Consider the following 14,231-nt stretch of genomic DNA (forward strand, 5'->3'; position numbering starts at 1 on the left):
GTAGTGCACACGCTGTTACGTTTATCCTTTCAAACCACAATTCAGAGAGCCTAGTGCGGCAGTACCTGTCTGTAACCACGGCGCTTGGCAAGGTGAGGCAGGAGAGTCGTCTGTAGTTCAGGTTAGTTTCTGCCACACAGCAAGTTAGACGTGACCTGTGCTACCTGAGACCTTTTCCCAAACAACCCGAAACAAAACCACAGTAAAAGCCCTCAGCCAGTGGCTTCTTCAGAAGTACAGTCATCATCTCTCCCCAGTTCCAGAACTGTCGTCCCCCAAGAAGAAGCCTGGACCCGTCGTTCTCAGCCCTCTCTCTCTCTCTCTCCACACCCGTAGGTCTGCCTGTTCTGGGCGTTCCATAAAAAATGAAGCCATTCAATATGCAGTGTCCTGTCACTGGCTTTCTCCACTGGCCCAATGTTTTCAAGGTTCACCCATGTTGAAGCGTGTAGAGCTTCATTTTTGTTGCTAAAACACATTTTGTTGTGTGGACACACTAACCATGTTTTGCTTATTCTGCCATCCGCCGAGGAGCAGTTGGGTGATCGCCATGTTTTGGCTGTAAGGAATAATGTCGCTGTGAGTATTTACGAATAAATCCTGTGTGGCCATATGTGCTCACTTTCCTCAGGAGTATACCTAAGAGCGGATTTGTTGGACCTTAGGTGCTTCTTGTTTAACTTTTGAGGAATTCACAAACTGTTTTCCAGACTATCTGTTGGACTTCATAGTTTTTGTGTTAGTGTCTAGTGGCTTAGCATTATTTTTAAATGTCCATTTATTATTAGTGTGTGTGTGTGTGTGTGTGTGTGTGTGTGTGTGTGTGTACATGTGAAGGTCAGAGGACAACTTTGTGGGGTCATTTCCCTCCGTCTACCTGTATGTGGGTTCCAGGATGGGGCTCAGGATGCCAGGCTTGTGTGGCATACAGTTTACCCGCCGAGCTGTCTTGCAGGCCACCAGCGTTTGGATTTCTTCACATACCCTCAAACACGTGTTACTCAAGCTCCTATGTTAGTGGATGTGGAATGGCATTGTGGTTTTGATTTTCAGGGCCCTACTAACTCAAAGCTGTGTGTCTTTCCATGTTCTGCTTTGCTGGCCAGCCATACGTTTCCTTTGGAGAAGTATCTATTCAGAGTCTTTATTCATTTGAAAAATTGGGCTATTCATCTTTTCACTGTTTTGTTTGTTTGAGACAGGGCCTCATCTAATGATAGTTTTTAAAATCATCAGGGGCGACATTTGTATCTGGACTTTTCTTTGTGTAAAGCTTTTCTGATTCCCGGTTTGATCTCTTTCCTTTGCTCTGTCTCTTCTGTTCCTTCCTGGGCTAGTTTTGCTACTTTGCTCTACTGATTTGTGCGTTTCCGAGTTATCTGACTGGTTGGTGTGCAGTTGCTCATGGCCTCCTCTTAAAGCTCCTGTACTCCTCTGAGACTGGCAGTGACATTCCCTTTTCCTGAGTGTCCTGATCTTAGTGAGATGGTTCTCTCTTCTTTCTGCTCAGTGTAGCTAAAGGACCACTCCCCACCCCCACAGTCTCTGTGAGTCCCAGGACAGCCTGGTTTACAGAAAGAGTTCCAGAACAGTCAGGGATACAGAGAGAAACCTTGTCTCAAAAAAACAAAAAAAACCCAAAAAACCAACAACAACAATAATAATAAAATAAATAAAATTTACTTCCTTTGTTTATGTGGGGTTTTTGTTTGTTTGTTTTGTTGTTTTTCAAGACAGTGTTTCACTGTGTAGCCCTGGCTGTCTTGGAACTCACTTTGTAGACCAGGTTGGCCTCGAACTCGTAGAGACCCGCCTGCCTCTGCTTCCCAAGTGCTGGGATTAAAGGTATGTGCCATCACAGCCAACAATAAATTTTACTTTTAAATATTATAATTTGACTACAAGTTAAATTTGGGCTGTTTGTCAGGTCTGTAGTTAGTCTGTGTCTATATCATAAGATTTGCTAGCAAAATACACAGGAATTGTTTTTAAACAGTGTTGACACCCATCTCAGATGCATTAACATTCTTATGTTGATCAACTTAATGTGAAGGGTTGAAAAATACATTTGCTAATGTTTAGTCGTGATGACATTTCCCAAATAGGATCTTCATCCTAACCAAAGTTAGTGACTAGTTAACTGTTCTTACTTGTGTTTCACCGTGACAGTGTTTGGTTTACATCTATGAGAAGTCTGTAAAATAGATGTCTTCAAATATTCAAGGGTAGAAAAGCTTGTATGAGATCAGACTGTTAGAGACAACTTCTCAGCACTGAGTACGCTAAGTTCCTTTTCTCGGCCAAAACTATCTGGACCTTTCAATCTTATGGATAATGTACTTCCAAAAAAATAATATGACTTTTTGTTATATGACACAAAACATATTCTTGATTAAAAACAAACTAGTGGTTTGAAATTATAAAAATTAAATATCCACATTTTGATATTAAAAAAGCTGTATATGTATTTTGCATGATCCTTCAGTTCATACATTCTATCATATAACAATAATCATTTAGAAGGCCATTGGCCTGATGAAGGATGTGAGGTCATGATCTAGAGAAGAAATTCTAGAAGGCATACGTGGAATCTAGAGCTGGAAACATCATATTGGTACATTGGATGAAATAATAATTTAGGAGAAAGTATGGGTACCACACAGTATCTATAAACGACTCAATCAGGATTGCATTGTGGGGGAAAGAATACAGAACATGAAGAAGGCGGTAGCTGTAGACGTCTTTATACGTCTTGGCAAAGAGGCTGTTGTTACTCAAAAACGCAATTCCAAGGGATCTAAATCTGTTTCCATCTCTGGAAGGAAAATGTCTGAGAGAGAAGCCGGCTGTTGACACACATCCTCTTCAGTAGTGTGGTTACTACAGTAACCGAATTACATCTTTCCATTTAGATCACGTGGCAGCACTCTTGGCAACATTGAATGTTTAAGGGAGTGAATGTGATTATAACTTATGAACTGACCTGTGAGAGACAAGACGGCTGTGAAAATGCCGGGCACAGTGAAGGGCATGAAGATGGCCCCTGATAAATGCTGGTGGATATAGACCGTCTGCTGGTGCACACTGTGTCACAGCCTCACCTGGGGAATTGAGACAGCCTGGCCGCCAGCGTTAGATCTGCCACTAACTCGTAACCTTGAGCAACTGGGAATTCATTTTCTTTGACTGCGAAGAACTCCAAGTTTTTCCACCTCTCAGATTCTATGGTTCTATTAAATTCTTATGAAAAAAAAAAAAAAACCTTGAAAGATGATTCTTTCAATAAAGATGGAAGTTTTTGTTGTTGTTTTCAACTTTTGCAGCTTTAACTAGGCTTTGCCACATGAATAAGATTCTTGATAGCATTATCTAAAGCCAAGCACTGGTTGGTTTGAAAACAAAGGGTTCCTTTGCAGTGTCATTTAGCTTGGCATGGCCGTGAATCCAAGAATTATTCTACACGAACCAGAGAACAGTAATGTAGTTGTACTTAAATCCAGAGTTCCACACAGCCATTCACCAGAAATGAACTGAGGGGAACGGTTACTTCTAAATTTGCACAAGTTCTAAAATGTGCTGCTGGGACTTGCTGCAGGAATCATAGTAAACAGGAGTTTAAAAGTGTGGTTCAGATCATCCAAAGCCAACGGAGAAGCTGCTGCTTTTGTTATATTTGTTTGGGGGCAGGGTGGTCTGTGTGCTATTAAAATGCCAATGTTGACAAAAATTTTGGAATTTTTACCATTTGAAATGTGTGTTGTGACAGAGAATGGATCAATGTGTTTGATGGTCTTTACTTTTGAATGGATGTTTTCAAATAACAAACAGTAGACGGAATCTCACATCGGTAGCATGTTTTATTTAAAAACTGTTGAAGTTGTCAGAACAAAACTTCTCTTTTCTATTGAAAGAATTCACTTTTAAGTCAGGCCTGGTGCCACATGCATGTAATCCTAGCGCTTGGGAGGCTGAGGCAGGAGGACTGCCAGTTTGGAGGGCAGGCTGAGCTTCGTAGTGAGTTTGAGCTGCATAGGAAGATCCCATCTGAAAGAAAGAACAAGACACACTGAGCACATCGGAGGTGTCCTGGGCAGACCAAGGGACAGGCCATTGAGTGTGCTGGGTCATAGTTCTGCACGTACTGTTTAAACAGTCTGGGCTTTCTTACTTTGCAGTTGTTTTTGCAGTTGAATACAGGGTCTTACTCAGACTATAGTCAAGTGCTCTATTACTGCACTATCATCCTATCCCCTCCCCGCTTTTTAAAGTTTTGAAGCAGGGTCACATGTAGCCCAGGCTGGCCTCAAACTCACGATGTAGCTGAATGTGATTTTGAACTCCGGATTCTCCTGCCTCCACTTGGGAAGTGCTAGGATTTAGGTTTTGCAGCACCATGTGCAGCTTTATGTTCAGCTTTAAAAGGAGGGAAAAATGGAAAACAGGTTGTAATGCATGAACTTAAGTAAGAAATAGTGGTTATGAGTCATTAGCATTTATTGCACAAGCATGCACAGATGTAGAACTTACCAGCACACAGCTCTCTTAAAAGGCCAGCTTTTCAATCCTTAATGAAAAAGATGGCATCTGTTGGTTCCAAGGAAATTGGTTCCAAGAATTGTTTTGTTGTTGTTTTTATGATTTATTTTTGTTTTGTGTGTGTGTGTCTGTGTGCAAAGAGGGTGTTGGCTCTCGGTAGCTGGAGTGGCAGGTGGTTGTGAGTCCTCTGATGTGGGTGCTGGGGACCAAACTTGGGTTCTCTGAAAGAGCAGTGAGTGCCCTTAACCATGGAGCCATCTCTCCAGTCCCAGTCCCAAGACTTTGTATGGCTACAAAACCCTGAAGAACTCAAGTCTCATAGATAAAATGGATATTTGCATGTAATCTACACACATCTTTCTATATGCTTTCTTTATTTACTTATTACTGACCAGGTCTCATGTATTGCAGACTTGCCTGAACTCACTGTCTTGAATTTATGGTTCTTCTATCTTTACCTTCCACGTGCTAGGATTACATGCATGTACTAGCACACCTCACTTAATGAAGTGCCAGGGATTGAACCAAGGGCCTTGGGTATACTAGACAAGTGCTCTACAAACTGAGATGTATCCATATATCCATATAGCCCCCCGCCATGTACTTTAAATAACCTCTAGATTGTTCATTTATAATATCTAATGCAGTCACATATGAAACGGTTGTTACATTATTTAGGGATTAATGACAAGTATGTAAAGTCTGTACATGTTCAGCACAACTACTGCTTTAGCCACGATAGATTGAGCTACTGCAAATGAAGTATTAAAGGATCAAAGCAAGAGGCTACACCAGGACATGTTTATGCATCCCTTCATTTGCATGGAGTCAGCGTTCTGTCCGGAAGTACAGGACATTCGGACTGTGCTTTTGGAAGTTCCTCAGGAGCGTGAGGGGCATTATGCACACATGTGCTGGGGTGAATCCTTGGCTCCTATGATAGACCTGTGCTCTTCCACTGAGCTGCATCTCAGCCCTCTGGTTTCAACGCTGATATTTCTGTCTATAGTCACAGAATGAATCTTTGGGGGCTTGTGATGGCTCGGTGAGTAAAGGCACGTGCCACCAAGCCAGATACCGTGAGTTCAATCCCTGAAACCCACACTGAGGAAGGAAAGAACCGATTCTTGAAGACTGTCCTCTGACCTCCACATGCGCTCCCTGCCATGAGTGGGCTCCCACACGTACATACACACATACACATACCCCAAATAAATACAGTGTAATACTTTTTAAAAGGAATGAGTCTTTTGACTGTGACACTTAAAAGAACCTTTATCCAAACATCGGTGTAATCATATGTAAACCCAAAATGTGTTCTCTTCCAAACGTATGTACTGTAGGATGAGACAGTAGAGTGAATGTCATTGGCAGGAGGTGCTATGTATAAACATGGCGGGTTGGCTCATGATTCATAACCTATTTTAACACCTTTGAGAGATTATCCTTACCAATAATTAAGAATGGAGGTAGGTATACATTTGCCAAGATTTTAGTTAAGTGACGGCTCACCCATGTCTCATTAAGTGTATTCACAGACAGAATGGACACAGTAATGTGACATGCTGCACAGGGTTCTTAAGTTTAATGCTACTTGGAAAGCACTTGGCACGATGCTGTGACGTGGTAAGTGTTCAGTAAATGTCAATAATCTTGATTTTTCTTCGTGTGTTTCTTTGTGTATATGTGGGTTTACATGTATTGTGGGTGCCATTTTACAAGCATGTGAAAGCCTTGGGTAAGGTTCCTCAGGAACCACCCACCTTTGTGTGTATGTGTGGGAGATGTATCTTCAGGTGTTTCTGTGTGTGTATGAATGCTTATGTCTGTGCAAGTACATGTAGAAGCCAGAGATCAACCTTAGGCGCTGTTCCACAGGAGTTATCCACTTGGGGGTTTTTTGTTTGTTTGTTTCTTTTTTTTTTTTTTTTTGAGGCAAGGTCTCTCACTAGGTCTTGATGATTAGGTGAGGCTAGGTGTTCAGCCAGCCCCAGAGATCCTGCCTGCTCACTCCCAGTGCTGGAATTACAAGCATGTGCCACTTCGACCAGTTTGTTTGTTTTCGAGACAGGGTTTCTCTGTGAAGTTTTGCGCCTTTCCTGGATCTCACTCTGTAGCCCAGGCTGGCCTCGAACTCGCAGAGTTCCACCTGGCTCTGCCTCCCCAGTGCTGGGATTAAAGGCGTGTGCCACCGCCCAGCTTTCACCAGTTTTTTAAATGAGTAAATATGTAGCTGTAGTAATAAAAAAAATACCTTTTTACTACTCATTTTATTTATTTAGGAAATGTCTTAGAACTCACCAAGTAGGCTGTGCTGGAATCTACCTGTTTCCTTCCCCAGTGCTGAGATTACAAGTGTACACCACAATACTGTGTGTGTGTGTGTGTGTGTGTGTGTGTGTGTGTGTGTGTGTGTGTACTACTGAAGATCAGACTCAGGACTTTGCTCATCCTAAGCAACTACTATACCACTGAGCAACACCTCCAACTCCATGGAATATTGTTTTTGTAGGGAGAGTTAAAACAGGATCTCACTGTGTATCCCTGACTGGACTGGTGCTCAGTGTGTGCCCAGGCTGGCCTTGAGTACAGCAGCCCTCCTTGTCCAGTCTTCTGGGTGCTGGAGTACCATTCCCGACTTCCTAATACTACTGTTTTGTTTTGTTTTGTTTGCGATATGGCCTCATGTAGCACAGCCTGGCTGCTATCCACTGTGTAACCAGTATGTCTTTGAATTCATACTCATTTTTTAAATATATTTATTTATATTTTATTTATACAGTATTCTGTCTGCATGTATGCTTACAGGCCAGAAGAGGACAACATCCTCTTGTCTCTAGCTCTCAAGAGTTGGATAACAGGCACAGGCCACCACACCTGGCTACCAAATGCTGTTCACTGTTCATTGCATTTCCTGCCTTAACTTGGTTTTTCTGTTAGTTGTTTCAAATGAAGACATAGCACAACATTTTCTTTGTGTCCTATTAAGCTGTAAGGAAGAATTTTAGGTCACAGGAAAGGACAGTGATTCTTTAAGATGAGTTCCAACCTAAATGTAAGGATGGCAAAACCACGCCCCCTAATGTTAGGTACCCAGGTGTCTGTTGCTCTCTCTTTGGACTGTATTACCTGTGAATAGGTAATTAAAACTACTCCATGGATTTGCCTGTGTCTTGTGCTGATAATTCCCAAATCTATGCCTTATACCATGGCTGGTATTCTTTATCCTTCAGACTGATGTGCCATCTGTCTACTAGTTAGAAATACAACTATATAGACATACAGATATATAGATAATTAGTTTCATATAGTGCAACCTCATAGGCCACTTCTAGTAAACATGTATACAACAAAAACAGGTTCTGGGAAGGTAACTCAGTGGGTACAGTGCTTGTCCAGCCTGCACAGTGCCCTCAGTTTGATAGATTTGGGGGATGGAGGAGGGCAGGAGATTCAGCAGTTCAAGGTTATCCTCCATAGCAAGTTGGAGACTACCTGGATTGCATGGGACCCTGTCTCAAATTAAAACAAAACAAAACAAAAAACAAACAAGCCCAAACAGGGCCACATTAAACAGAAAATCTTCAGTATGGGAGAAGATCTTTCCAACTACACAAGGGAGGATTGATTGCTAGGATCTATAAAGACCTCCAGAAATCAAATATCAAACCCCAAAACCATCCAGTGTATGAAAGGCTAAGGAATTGAATAGACAATTCTCAAAAGAAAAGAATACAAATGACCAATAAGATATGAAAAGTGTTCAACATCCTTAGCCTTAGGAAAAATACAAAGCAAAACTCCTTTTGGGATTCTGTCTTTCTCTGATCAGAACGGCTATCATCAAGAGAAAAAAAAACAAAGAATGCTGCCTAGGATGTGGGGAGATGAGCCCTACACACTGCTGGTGGGAACGTGAATTGACGCAGCCACTGCAGACAGTAGTGTGGACAGTCCTCAAAAGCTAAAAATGAAACTTCATACGCTCCACATACTCTGCTAATGAGTTGTTTCCTAGTCTGTAAGAGCAACAAGAGCCCCTTCCTCAGGATGTCTCCCCTGACTTCTGTGTCTCCTAAAACTCAACCGCTTGCCCCTCTCTAGTGTTTCCACCATAAACACTGCCTGTTTCTAGCCTTCTACATTATTTTATTGGAATTGGAGGTTCCTGGCCTGTTTGTATTTTTGCTCCTCATCAGAAAGTTTTGGCCTCTCAGAAACACATTCAGCAGACATCTCTCAAGAATTGGAAGTCATGGTTGTCTTTGAAATTGTTTATTTATTCAGAAGCACTAACAGAATAAGAGGATTGAGAAACTATGACTTGATTCTACCAGAATAGCAAGTTCAGCCCCTTCCAATGGATTCTCCTCCATTTTATGCATCACATATTTTCTTTACACTACGTGAATGCTGACATATATGTCATGGGTCAGCTCCCAAGGCTTTGTATTCCTTTTATTATGAGTCAAGTCAAATGGTTGCTGCTTTTATTTTTGTTTGTTTGGTTTGGTTTTTCTTTTACATGCAGGGTGTTGAATCCAGGGCTTCATGCCTGTTAATCAAACCCTCTCCCTCTGAGCTATACCTCCGGTCTCTGAAGTTCTTTGATTATATTAGCACCACACACAGAACATAATAAACCCTCAAAACCCCTTGTTAATAAATACTATACTTCACCCATGCAAACTGAGCATTTGTGGTTGGTTGGCCATATTGGTGTGGTCATCTGTTCACACCTTAAAATGTATGCTAATAAAGGAGAGGAAAAAAATTTTCCATTCTACTCTACATTCCAGTGGAGACTAATCTTCTTAAAGCCCTATATTAATTGCATGCCTACATTTCTTAACTCACAATAGCTCTTTATTTGTTCGACTTGAAACTCTGCAGTATACCTCACCTAGTTAAGCTTTTCTGATCAGCCCGTCTACAGGGTCCATCTGTACCATTAGTTTACATCATAGGTAGAGTAGGCAGAGTATAGATTGGTTCTCGTTGACTCTGACTTTTCACACATAGGCTGTGGGATCAGGATGTCGGCTTTAACATTGTATTTGAGTGCAATGAGCGTAAGCTTTATATCTAGGAAGTACTTACTGAGTGCCCACCATGGACAGCACTTTATCAATGAATGGGGCTTTGATCGTAACGACAATCATCCTGGCCTCTGCTCTCCCGTCAGTTTTCATCTAATTGTGAAGGGTGTGAGTGTGCCTGGTAAGCATGTGTGTGTGTGTGTGTGTGTGTGTGTGTGTGTGTGTGTGTGTGTGTGTCTGTATGAGCATTTGCATGCCTGCGAGCATGTTCAAATGTGTGCGAGCACACTTGTGGGAGGAGGTTGACATCAGGTATCTTCCTTGATCAAGCTCCACCCTCTATATAGAGACAGGGTCTCTTGCTGTATCTGGGCTCAGCAGCTGAGGCCAGAACTCACTGTTTTCCCACCTGGCTGTTCAGCAAGTGCCTTACCCACTGAGTCATTGCCCTAGCCTGGTTTTGATCTCATTTTGAAGGCAGATAAACAGTTGTAATTCAGGGTTAAAAGTGTTGGAGAGTGCCCAAAGAGCCCACAGCAAAGGGCATGTATCCTGAACTGTGCGACCAAGAGAGCATCTCAAGAGTTTTTTTGACATTTAGTTTGCTATCATTTGTCAGGAAGTACAATACAGGTTGGAGGACCAGCATGTGCAAAAGTCTAATGTGGGGGCTGGAGAGATGGCTCAGAGGTTAAGAGCACTGCTTGCTCTTCCAAAGGTCCTGAGTTCAACTCTCAGCAACCACATGGAGGCTCACAACCATCTGTAATGAGATCTGGCGCCTTCTTCTGACCTGCAGGGATACATTCAGGCAGAACAATGTATACATAATAAATAAATAAATCTTTAAAAAAAAAAAGTCTAATGTGAGGGAAGCCTGGGCCCCTCAGAAAAGTGAAAGCAGTCTCTCTCTCTCTCTCTCTCTCTCTCTCTCTCTCTCTCTCTCTCTCTCGTTTTTTAAAATGTATTTTTAATTATAAGCGTGTGCTGATGGGGTCTAGAGGTGTTGGCTCCTCTGAAGGTGGGGTTATAGGCAGTTGGGAGCTGTGCCATGTGGGTGTTGGGAACCAGACTTGGATCCTCTTCAAGAGCAGTACAAGCTCGTGGCTGTGAAACCATCTGTCCAGGCCAAGTGCCTGGTACAAGGAAGTACCTCAGTTAACTGTAGTTGATAGCAAAGGGTATTTCTTCTTTGAGGGACACATTTGCTTTGACATTGCCCAAACCAACTCATCCTTTACTTCCACGGAAAGCTGAGGTGACAAAAATTCAAAAGAAGAAAATGAACTTGAGTCGGTTCATCAACTGTTCAGCTTTATTTCTAGCTACACGGTATGTTTTACATTTAAAATTTAGATTTATGTAATCTTCATGCACATAAAATTCACAAGTACACATCTTGCGATGATTGCTGAAGTTTGTTGGCAGCCGCCACCTCATCCCCGGTCCTCGCTGCCGATAGAGCAGACTCCTGAGTGAGCTGTCTCAGTCTGCTTCTCCTGCCGTCTCTTCTCACCGCGGTTTGAACTCGGGGCTCTGTGTTCTGCCTTTAGCACACCTTTCGTCTCTCTACTTTTGAGCCTTTACCCCGCCACCCTTCGCCTGCATTGTCTTCTTCCCACTCACTGCCTGTCCAATAGGATTGTTTTTTGAAAGCTCCATTTGGATGCTTTCTTTCGTGTCTGTAGTTTTCCCATACATCTAACTCTTCCAGTTCTCTACTCTAGGTGTGTTTTCTCTTTGATAAAATATGACAGTCTTTTGCAGTGTATTTTAAAATACAAATCACAATCTATTACTGAGTTATGAAATCAATTTAGGAATTCTAACCAGTATTAAAAAGGCCTGAAATAGGGCTGGCGTGGTGGCACATGCCTTTAATCCCAGCACTCGGGAGGTAGAGCCAGGCTGGATCTCTGTGAGTTCGAGGCCAGCCTGGGCTACAGAGTGAGTTCCAGGATAGGCTTCAAAGCTACACAGAGAAACCCTGTCTCGAAAAACAAAAACAAAACAAAAAACAACAACAAAGCAAAACAAACAAACAAAAAAGCCTGAATTAAATAGACCAAAGTAAAAAAAATCATCAAAATTTGCTACATATAAAAAAACAAATATATAGCCCATGGTGAACACCTTAAATCCCAGCACTCGGGAGGCAGAGCCAGGCGGATCTCTGAGTTCGAGGCCAGTCTGGTCTACAGAGCAAGATCCAGGACAGGCACCAAAACTACACAGAGAAACCTTGTCTCGAAACACACACACACACACACACACACACACACACACACACACACACACACACACATATAAAATCAATCTTGGGGCTAGAGAGATGGCTCAGAGGTTAAGAGCACTGACTGCTCTTCCAGAGGTCCTGAGTTCAATTCCCAACAATCACATGGTGGCTCACAACCACCTGTAATGAGATCTGGTTCCCTCTTCTGGCCTGCAGTCATACATGCAGGCGGAACACCGTATACATAATAAATAAATCTTTAAAACTGTAAACTCATTTCATGGTAATTTCATGTAGGGCTGTCTCATTGTATAAAGTGTGATTCCTTGTGTAGCTTGCATCACTGTGGGTCTTAAAACAGTTGAGAAACACTTGTGGACTAGTGTGGACCAATGTGGACCAGCTCTTCAGATTACTGAGATTATTCAGATTCATCACTGAGCCTGTCCACTTCATCTCATAACTAGGGAGCCACTCCATTCATTCTAAGTGCTGGTTTTCTTTGAACTTGTATCTAAGTCTTTCTAAACACAGCTCTAGACATGCCGTACCATGGTCAAGTCCAGCAACTTGAAGTCTTTCAGGTCTGTTTCTCCCTAGAAAGCTTCCTCTGGGATTATCGCCTTCCAGGTCCTGTCTGTGTGCTCTCCTTCTGTTGTCGTCCTGGAAACGCTCAGCTTCTTCCCGGGCTCCTTTGGCTCATCCTGTTATTCCGGGTCAGGCACATAGTCTGATAGCTTCCTCAGAAAGTATGCATGGGAAGTGATGCTTTTTGTATGTTAATGCTGGGGATAAAGTCCAGGCTTCACTGATGTTGGGCAAGTATCTACTGCTGAGGTTTACCCCTGGCTTTTTGGCCATAGGTTATCTGAACATGCCTATCTCCTCTCTTCTGGTTATAGAGCTCTAGTTGAAAGTAATTTCCCTCAGACTTTAGAGTCATTGCTCCGCTGTTTTCTACTTCCCACTGTTGCTACTAAGAGATCATACCATTTTTATTTCTCAACTTTTGCATGTGACCAGTTTCTTCCTCTGTGGAAACTTTAAAGATGCCTTTATACTTTCTGTTCTGAACTTTTACACTGAAATTTTTCTATCTTATGATGAGGAGCATTTCTTTGCCATTATGCTAGAATTCATGTTGTTCTCTTCTTGGAAATTTTTGACAATTTTGTGCTTACCATTTGATTAATTTACTAGAGAAATGGCTTTCTTTCTGTAGTTCATGTTAGAAGTTTTGAATTAGTCCTGTAATTTTTCTTTACCGTGTCACCCCCCCCCCCATTGTCCATCTCTTGGTATTTTTGTTCTGTTTCCTGCAAGACTTCCTCACCTTTACCTTCCATATTTTTTTCTTTCATTCCATTATTAGTTTCTAAGAGCTGTTATTCTCTGTACTTCTTTCTTTATTCTCTGTACTTCTTTATTCTCTGTACTTCTTTCTTACTTCATTTGTGAAGTCTCTTGTTCTTGTTTTATGAAGGTATCTTGTATTTCTGTTAAGAACACTTCATGAGTTTGTATGCCATTCTTGTGCAGGACCATGCTAATCCTCTCTGTGTGATTCCAATTCTAGTGCATGTGCTACTGAAACAAGCCCAGCCTTTTTGGTTTTTAAGAAACTTTGGGGACTGGGAAGATAACTCAATAGTCACGTGCTTGCTGCTCATGAGGACCTGAGTTCAGATCCCTAGCTCGCAGGTGAAAAGGGCCACGTTGGTGCACCTTCTTATCCTGAGTTCAGATCCCGAGCTCGCAGGTAAAAAGGGCCACGGTGGTGCACCTTGTTATCCTAGCTCTAGGGAAGGGAAGCAAGCCTGGGCCTTGGTGACCGGTAGCTTAGCCTACTCCTTGAGCCCTAGGTCCCAGAGGTAGACCAGGTCTCAAAAAACAAGATGATAGCCCCTGAGAAACAATACCAGAGATGTACACACACACACAGACACACAGACACGCACACACACAGACACACACACACACACACACACACACACACACACACACACACACACAACTCTTAGTGTCTTCTAGCATTGTTTCTTATTCATGTTTTAGGCTCCCAGTCATCAGGGGGGTGGAGGGATTGGAAAGGCTGTGCCTGCTGGGGAAACTGAAACTGTGGTTGAGTCAACAGAATTGAGAGGCCTGTGGTAACTGGAAGTTGAATAACTATAGAGGCTTATTGTAGTAAAAATGTCCTGAAAAATCCACGGTGGTAGAGATGTAAGGAGATGAATGACATAAATCATTTGGGAATTGATTTAGAGAAAAACTCATTTTTCCTTGTGCACAGGTAAATAAATGGATTGCTTTTCTGTGTAGCTAGCAAACTCAGAAATATAATCAAAGTTATTTCAAGGTCTTCCTAACCTTTTTTTTAACATACATATAACTATATTCTGTGAATAAAGCTTTTAAAA

At 42.1% G+C, this 14,231-nt stretch overlaps 1 protein-coding gene and 1 non-coding gene across 3 annotated transcripts in view; one reads left to right on the forward strand and one right to left on the reverse strand.

The window, feature by feature from the left end:
* The window catches only part of Sgk3 (serum/glucocorticoid regulated kinase family member 3), a 120,680-nt gene that overhangs the window by 14,475 nt on the left and 91,974 nt on the right, over positions 1 to 14,231 (forward strand). The gene's annotated exons all lie outside the window — the stretch shown is intronic.
* LOC128098022 (U6 spliceosomal RNA) lies at positions 13,306 to 13,411 on the reverse strand. Its single transcript, XR_008214069.1, has one exon. It is a non-coding gene; the product is annotated as a U6 spliceosomal RNA (small nuclear RNA).

Source organism: Peromyscus californicus, unplaced genomic scaffold (assembly GCF_007827085.1).
Source record: "Peromyscus californicus insignis strain IS unplaced genomic scaffold, ASM782708v3 Scaffold_5__1_contigs__length_169319896, whole genome shotgun sequence".
In the NCBI taxonomy this organism is placed as follows: Eukaryota; Metazoa; Chordata; class Mammalia; order Rodentia; family Cricetidae; genus Peromyscus; species Peromyscus californicus.